At 37.8% G+C, this 9186-nt stretch overlaps 1 pseudogene; it reads left to right on the forward strand.

Moving 5' to 3' along the window:
• Positions 1 to 334: 334 nt before the first annotated feature.
• Positions 335 to 903, forward strand: LOC148568655 (uncharacterized; annotated as a pseudogene).
• The last annotated feature ends 8283 nt before the right edge of the window (positions 904 to 9186 follow it).

Raw genomic sequence — 9186 nt, forward strand, 5'->3', positions numbered from 1 at the left:
CTGCATGATTGTTTCTGTGTTTTCATTTTGGGAATGTTCACACTTGACTTGAAGTGTTAAGACTGATCACCTTAATAATGATTGTTCGGTGTGAACAGGACCACAATGGTTTCACGGGGACGAGGCATACGGGAAGCAATTCCTAATGTTAACCCAGAGAGGGAACAGGAAACGTTTATGGCTACCATGAACACTGTGACTGAAGCAGTGCGTGAGGCTGCGTTAGCAGCGGCTAGGGCTGTTGAACGTCTTGGAGTAAGAAATGGGAATGAAAACGAACATGAAGAAGACAATGAAAATGATGAGAATAACTTAGGGGCATCCTGATAGACCTATGAACCTTACATCTACGAGGACCCGGTACACCACAGTTACTTCATTATGGGATTTGAGCCTTGTATCAGATGATATGCGTTACAGAATCGAGCTTTTCAACATCTTCTGTCTAGCCTGCTTTTTGACCCCGATACTCCTTACAACTTTCCCTTATCCTGGTTACACCCTGACGCACCTGGACATCCTTTTCCCAATGGTCTCGGACACCCTATACCAGCTCAACCCTTGAATGAGGCAGCACTTGAGCCTATCATTCCTGACGAGCCTGAGATAGCTGGAGGGTATGTACCTGTGATTCCACCAATGTGGGACTTTCCCCCTAAGCTGATTCCTAACTTACCACAGCATGATGAGCCGGCACTACCGGATGATGGGGTAGCTCCTACATATGCGAATGGACCTGTGCTCGCGAATGATTTTGTACATAGTGACAGTAGTGCTTCTGGTGGTTCTGAGGGTATAGCTGTAGCTGTGGACGAGGAGGAAGAGGAAGATCCTGAGATAGAGATAAAGCAAGATGAGGAAATGGTTGAGCCTCATGACGATGTACCGAACGACCACGTGTAAATATAGACTGACAGCGGTAGGGGCATTCTTTTGATGACACACCAGTCTGACATTGACTTTTGGTTAGTCTCTCACTTGTGTTAGTACACCCGAGAACTAGGAGCTATAGAGTAGTTAGGCTAGCCTGGGTGCCAGCTTAGCAGCTTTTTGTATGGGCCAGGCCCTGGGAGTGTTGTGTATATATTAGCTACGTAGGTTGACGAGGATGTAAACTGACTTGATCTTTTGTGAACACTACTTGTTTTGTTATAGTGTACATGATGTATATTATCAGCTGTGTTCTATGTTTCTTCATGCTTCTCTATTATTTCTATCAATTTATGCTTATTTATTTTACTTCATCGCTCGCAACGATATAAGTTCAATAGTAAAAAAAAGTTACTCGTAAAATTAGCAATGTTCTAACAAGGAACAGGCTCATATGTTAAGTAATAGTTAATAATTAGAAAAAACAAGTTGGTAACATTTGGCCTCTCATATGACCATGGCATACCGGGAGTTGGGTCGTTACAACTAATCATTCCATTTTGTCTACAAAGTTAGCTTGCATTTAGCGATGTGTCTGCTGCAGTAGAGTCTGTCGCTAATTAGCGACTACCATTTAGTCTATTTCTTCTATTGAATTAGCTTTTACTTTAGTGATGGATTTGCGACTATCTATACGGTAGCTAAGAAACTTTCTGATGAATTGGCGACTGTTGTGTTTGCCTCACTGATCTGCGACTTGTAATTAGCGAGGAAAGCATTAGTTGCTCAGTAGTAGCTAATCCGTCACAAATTATATTTTGTGTCAGATTAGCAATGATTTTATGACTCTTTTTGTGGTAGCTAATTGACCATATTCTTGTAGTGTTCATTCCTAATTGAATGTATTCGAATAAAGATCATTATTGATATTTCTGGGGGAATTTCCCATATAATTAACTTGCTCAGGAGTGGGTTGAGCATAGCCATAATTCTCCTCTTGGTTGAAGCCTCCACCCATGTCATAAGATGCATCTTGAGTATTAACAGTTGAGACTTGCATCCCACTCAAGTGCTGAGTAATCATACTAATTTGTTGTGACATGATCTTATTTTGAGCTAGAATGGCATCCAGGGTGTCCACCTCCATAACTCCTTTCTTCATAGGGTTCACAGAATTCCTCTCAGAAGAGAACAGATATTGGTTGTTAGCAACCATCTCAATAAGCTCATTAGCCTCTTCAGGCGTTTTCTTCACATACAAAGAGCCTCCTGCAGAATTGTCCAGAGACATTTTTGCCATCTCAAAGAGGCCATCATAGAAAATCTGTAGCTTGGTCTAGGTTGAAAACATATATGGGGGACACTTCCTGATCATCTGCTTGTATCTTTTCCAGGCTTTATAGAGGGACTCACCATCTCTCTACCTGGAAATCTGAACATCCACTTTCATCTTAGTCAACTTCTGGGGTGGGAAGAATTTGGTCAGAAATCTATTGACCACCTTGTCCCAAGAGTCCAAGCTCTCTTTGGACTGAGTGTCTAGCCGTTGCTTTGCTCTGTCCCTCACAGCAAATGGGAAGAGTATAAGCTTATAGACTTCAAGATTTACTCCATTAGTCTTCACAGTGTCACAGATCTGCAGGAAGTTTGAGATGAATAGATTTGGATCTTCCTACAGGAGCCCATAAAACTGGCAGTTTTGCTACACCTGAGTGATCAATTATGGCTTCAGCTAAAATTGTTTGCACCAATAGGAGGTACGACAATACTGTGCCTATAAAAGTCAGGAGTAGGGGCAGTGTAGGAGCTTAGCATCCCCCTAGCTTGCTCATTACCATTCGGATTCCCCCCATTAACATTAACAACATTATTGAGATTGTTGGGATCTATGACCTCCTTCTCAAAAGTGTCCATGAGATTCTCACCGGCTCTGTAAGTCCTAGCTTGTTGTAGACGTCGCCTCAAGGTCCTCTCAGGTTCAGGATCAAAATTAAGAAGGAGTTCTTTGTCCTTGTTCCTGCTCATAAACAAACAAAAAACAAAGAAAAGTGGAAATCTCTACGTTAGAGTGTAGAGAGCTCCTTGTGAGGTATCTTATGTAAAAAAAATAAAGTAAAACAAGGCAAGCAATTAAATTGAAACTTTCAAAAACCAATAGGAAAGAAATAAACTAAAGAATTCAAAAAATTAAATAAGCAAAATAATAATATTTTCAAAAATTTCAAAAACTAGAGAAAAATCACTAACGGGACACCAAACTTAAAATTAGAAATTAAGGAAAAATAAACAAAGCCTAATTTGAAAATTTAAAGGGAATTAAACAAACAAAACTAAGAAAAATACCTAATCTAAGTAACCAGACAACGAGTAGTTGTCAATCCTCGACAGTCCCCGGCAACGGCACCAAAAACTTGGTGCGAATTTTTGGAATATCCAGAATTGAACCCGACAAGTGCATCGGGTCGTCCAAGTAATACCTCAGGTGAGTGAGGGTCGATTCCACGAGGACTAATGGACTGAGCAACAATGGTCAACTGATTAGTTTAGATAGGCAGGCAGAAAAGTGGGTTTTGATGATTTGAAATAGCATTAAACAGTAATTCAAGAGTAAAAGAAGCAAATAAGAGAAGCAGTGAGAAATCAATGAGAGAAAACAGTTAAGGTATCAGAGATGTTTACTTTTCCGGATTAAATGTTCTTACCAACTATTTTAATCATGCAAGATTCATTTCATGGAAAACTGTAATTGACTAAACCCTAATGTCTTAGTGATTTAGTCTCCTCTAACCTTCATCAACCGCCTATGTCTTGGTCACTTGATTCCGATTAGAGGGTTAAGTTCAAATCTAGTTTATGACTACAAAAACCCTAATTACCCAAAGCCAAGAGGATTATATGTCACGTATCCCGATTAGTTCAAGTAATTAGTAATTTAAGAGGAATTTACTTTCAAGCTGTTGTCAAGTGAGAGACCTCTTCCAAGGATCACAAGAACGCATATAGAATAAGGGTCATACTTTTGTTCCACCTAGACTCATAAAATGAAGAACGAAAGTAATCATTGAAACTGAATTAATACATTAATTAAAATAAAAAAGCAATAGTCTTAATCCATAGAAATAAACAGAGCTCCTAACCTTAACCGAGGAGGTTTAATGGCTTATGACTTAGAGAGAAAACAAGGGTTCTGAAAAGTGAAATGTGCGAAAGTGAGAAGCTCCCCCTTGAAGGGTGAATTTTTTTTCTTTTATATCTAACCTAATTTTGATTTGAAACTAAAATAAAATAATAAATTCTAAAACTAAAAGATATTGTTTATAAATAAAAATTACAAAGATAAAATAAAAGATAACTAATAAAAGCTAAATCCACTCGAAGATGCTTCATTGATAAGGCTTCAATTCGGATTGCCTGGCACTAAATGCCGATTGGGCGTTTAGTTCCCAAAGAGCAAAAAGCTTCCTGTTTCGCAAGGTTTGCTGATGCTAAACGCCAACTGGGTGTTTAGCGCCTAGAGAGGCAGCCTCAAGTCTTCTCTTTTTAGCACAAATATCAGCCAAATTGCTCCGAATTTTACCTGAAATAAATAAAAATACTAAAACACTCAAAGTAGTATCCAAAAAGGATTTTTGCACTAAAATATAATAAAACTTAATAAATTCTAACTAAAAACGACTAAAAAACCAAGGAAAAATAGGTACAAGATGCTCACCCATCATTAACACAAGTAGGACACATGCAAGTTTCAGTAGAGGGAACACAAGGCATCACCTGTGACATAGGTGGAGGAACTCATCAAAGTGAAGTCTTTCAAAGTGAATGTTGTGAGCTACTTAACCATGACCAATCATCTGTTGAACAAGTAAACTACATGGAAATTTTTTCTAAGTCACCACACAATGATCCGTTCTCCAAAATTTACAATCCTCGATGAAGGAACCACCCTAACTTTGGATGGGGTAATCAAGGACAAAGACAAAACAGCAACTTCAACGACTTCAACATTCCCTACCAACAACAAACACCTCCCACACAACCATCTCAAAATCCTCAAAAGCTCCCCCTTGAAATTGCAATGGAAAAATCCTATCAAACCACATCTACATTTGTCCAACAAACCTCAGGCTTCATGCAAGGAACTAGAGCCAATTTTAAGAACGAAGAATCTTGCATTAGAAATTTGGAAATACAAGTAAGCCAACTTACCAAGCAATTAGCAGAGAGACCCACAAATGCCTTTCCAAGTGACACAGTTCCACATCCAAGAAAAGAGTGCAAAGCCATCAATTTAAGAAGCAGAAGAATGGTGGGTAAAGAAGTCACAAGCAAAGAGGAACAACTTGAAAAAGCTCCTGTAGAAGACAAAAAGTAAGAATTTGAAGCCCCTGCACCCTCCTCTCTAGCTCCAAGAGAAAAAACTAAAACACAGGTATATGTACCCAAGATTCCATTCCCTCAAAGGTTACAAAAAGAGGCCAAGGACAAGCAATTCTCTAAATTCTTGGAAGTGTTCAGGAAGTTACAAATCAAGACCTGATGTCCAAGAAGAAAACTTGGAAAGAAGACGAGACAGTGATCATCACCAAAGAATGCAATGCTATCATCCAAAAGAAGTTGCCACAAAATTGAAGGATCTTGGGAGTTTTCAAATTCTTTGTACAATTGGAGATATCACCATTGAGAAAGCTCTCTGTGACTTGAGAGCAAGCATTAATTTGATGCCTCTATCTCTAATGAAGAAGATGCAAATTGAGGAAGTAAAGTCCACAAGGTTCTCCCTACAATTAGCTGATAGATCACTCAAGTTTTCACATGGAGTGGTGGAGAATTTGTTAGTCAAGATGGGGAAAGTCATATTTCTTGCACACTTTGTGATTTTTGACATAGAGGAAGATGTCAATGCTTCTATAATTTTGGGGAGATCATTCCTTGCTATTGGAAGGGCATTTATTGAAGTTCAAAAAGGAGAATTAACCTTGAGGGTGCATGATGAGAAAATAAATTTTAATGTATTTAAAAACATGCAACACCCAATTGATACTAAAGATTGTATGAAGGTGGATGTCATTGGCCCATTGGTACATGAAGTTCTTGAAGAAGAGCCACTTTATAGTATGTTAAAAAGTTCTCAACTTCCATGCATGGAAGAAGGATAGGAAGTAACAACGTGCATGCAAGCCATGCACACACCATCACCTCCATGCATGCATATTCCAGCAATAGGGGAGGAAGCCATGCACACTCAAATACCCCCATGTATGCATGTTCCATCACCTGGGAAGGAGAAACAGGATGAATCACCCAAGCTAGAATTGAAGCCTGTTCCCCCAACTCTCAAATATGCATTCCTTGGCCCTAAAGACACATTTTCAATGATCATTAGTGTATCCTTGAGTCTAGAGGAAAAGGAATTGCTCAAGGTGCTACAAGCTCACAAGACAACCCTAGGATGGAGTGATGGACCATCAGTAGTCTTAAAAGGATCCCACCATGTGCATGCACAGGATCTTACTTGAAGAAGACTCTATACCCGTGATGCAAGCATAGAGGAGACTCAATCCGGTGATGAAGAAAGTGGTTTAAAAGGAGGTAATAAAGCTCTGGGATGCAATAATTATTTATCCTATTTTTGATAGCCCTTAGGTGAGTCTGGTGCAAGTTGTTCCCAAGAAAGGAGGCATCACAGTAGTGACTAATAAAAAGAATGAGCTCATTCCTACAAAAATCGTCATTGGATGGAGAATATGCATTGACTATAAGAGGCTCAGTACTGCCACAAGGAAAGACCACTTCCCCTTGTCATTTATTGATCAAATGCTTGAGAGATTGGCTGGGGATGCTTTCTACTGTTTCTTGAATGGATATTCAAGTTACAACCAAATTGCAGTAGACCCTCTAGATCAAGAGAAGACAGTATTCACCTGTTCTTTTGGTGCTTTTGCTTATCGTCGCATGATTTTTGGTCTATGCAATGCCCTTGCTACTTTTCAAAGGTGTATACTTTATTTTGACATGATTAAAAAGTTTATTGAGGCATTTATGAATGACTTCTCTATTTTTGGTGATTCTTTTGATGCTTTCTTACAACATCTAGCTTTAGTTTTGAGAAGGTGCTAAGAAACAAACTTTATTTTGATGAAAAAATGTCATTTTATGGTTATAGAAGGCATTGTTCTTAGACACCGAATCTCAAACAAAGGCATAGAAGTTAACAAAGCTGATATGAAGGTAATTGAGAAATTACCACCTCCAGTGAGTGTGCAAGCAATAAGAAGTTTCCTAGGTCATGCTAGCTTTTATAGAAGATTCATAAGGGATTTTTCAAATATTACAAAACCATTGAACAATCTTTTAGTCACTAATGTTCCTTTTATTTTTGATAATGAATGTTTGCATGCCTTTGAAACCCTTAAAGTTAAACTTGTCTCTGCAGACATTATTACTCCACTAAACTGGAATTTACCTTTTAAACTTATGTGCGATGTAGTTGATTTTGCCATAGGTGCAGTCTTGGGGAAAAGACAAGACAGGGTACTGCATGTTATCTACTATGCAAGCCATGTCATAAATGATGCTCAAAAGAATTATACAACAACAGGGAAAGAACTTCTAAGAGTGGTTTTTGCTTTTGACAAATTTAGATCTTATTTAATTGGCTCAAAAGTAATTATCTACACTGATCACTCTGCTCTTGAGTTTCTTTGACCAAGCATGATGCTAAACCTTGATTGATCATATGGGTGCTTGATGAGCGAAAAGTGAAGCTCACGGATACTAGCAAGTGCATCGGATCACACAAGTAATACCACGGTGAGTGGATATCGTTCTCACGAGGGTTAACGGATTGAGCATGCAAATATTGAATTAAACTACTAATTAGATCAATAAAACATAGAATTGATGAATGTTGGAACTTGATGGAAACTTGAAAGGCTTGATGTTGGATTGCTTGAGGTCATGAACGTGTGAGTTATTGAAAGAGAATATATGATGAGGAAGTCAAGAGTTTCGAAGATGTTTAAGTCCTTAAAAAAGTCAAACTTTGTCTTCTCTATTCTAAAGCAAACAAAAATCGTTTCACGATGAATCTTAATTAACTGATTTCAAATGTCTTGGTTTCTCGGTTTTTCTTCAATTAATTAACCGCCAATGTCTTGGTCAATTGATTAATTTAAGAGGTTAAGTTCAAAAACCGATTCAGTTCCTTATAAGGTTCAAAAGCAGTCCTTAGGTCGAATTATATGTCATGTATCCAACTAGTCCTGTCTGATTGAATCTTATAAGAAAACACAATTTTCAAAAATTGTCCTAATCCGAATTATATGTCACGTGTTCAAAACTAGGGTAATAAAAAATCATGTATTGTGTCACTTTAAAAACCACTATGTTTAGTTGATTTAAAAAGCCATGTGAAAGAGCTTTCAAGCATAATTCGGATATTAGTTCTGTAGAATTAATAAACGAATTCAAAATGGGATTAGCATGCCTGTCGACACTACTAATTCTCTAGGGATGAAAAACAAAATACTCAATCATAAAACAAATCAATGCAATACTCTAAAATAAAAAAAATTGAATTAATAATTCATAGAAACATAAATAGAGCTCCTAACCCTTTGACAAATGAGTTAGTAACTAATGGAGAAATTGAAAAACAGAGTAAAAGAAAAGAAGAAGAAGGAGATTGGAATTGGATCCGAAGATCCTCTCCCAGATGTTCTTCTTTGTAAAAAATATTACTTGTTTAAATCTTAGGTTTCCTATAATTCAAATTTAAAACTAAATCTTATCTTAATAATCAAGATAACTCCTAATAATTCAAATCCGAAAACAGAATCAAAGTAAAATTAAATTCAAATTTAATGTAGATAGAATATTCTTCAATTTTCAAACAAAAATCAAATCTTTGAGGTTGAGCATTGTTGAGATCATTAGTGGCATGTAATTGGGCTTTTCTGGCATAAAATTGACTGTGGGCGTGAAAAATTGGAGCCTGGGCATATAATTTGGGCTCTTGAGCGTGCCACTTGCTTTCTGGACATGGCACGCAGCCTTTGGGTGTGTAATGCAGTGTCTGGGCGTGCCACTTGCTGTCTGGGCGTGGCACACCATGCATCTTCCGATGATGTTTTTTGAACTGGAAAGGTGAGGGTTGTTTGCGGCCCAAACTAAACATCCACAATAAATATATGCATATAATTTTGAAGTTTTAGATGTTATCTTTCTAATGCCACTGAAACTGTCTCATTTGGACCTCTCTAACTTAAGTTATGGTCACTTAAGTATGAAGGCATCAGGATTGACAGCATTGCAAAT

The sequence above is a fragment of the Arachis ipaensis genome, chromosome B4 (genome assembly GCF_059453495.1).
Source record: "Arachis ipaensis isolate K30076 ecotype BB chromosome B4, ASM5945349v1, whole genome shotgun sequence".
Classification (NCBI taxonomy): domain Eukaryota; kingdom Viridiplantae; phylum Streptophyta; class Magnoliopsida; order Fabales; family Fabaceae; genus Arachis; species Arachis ipaensis.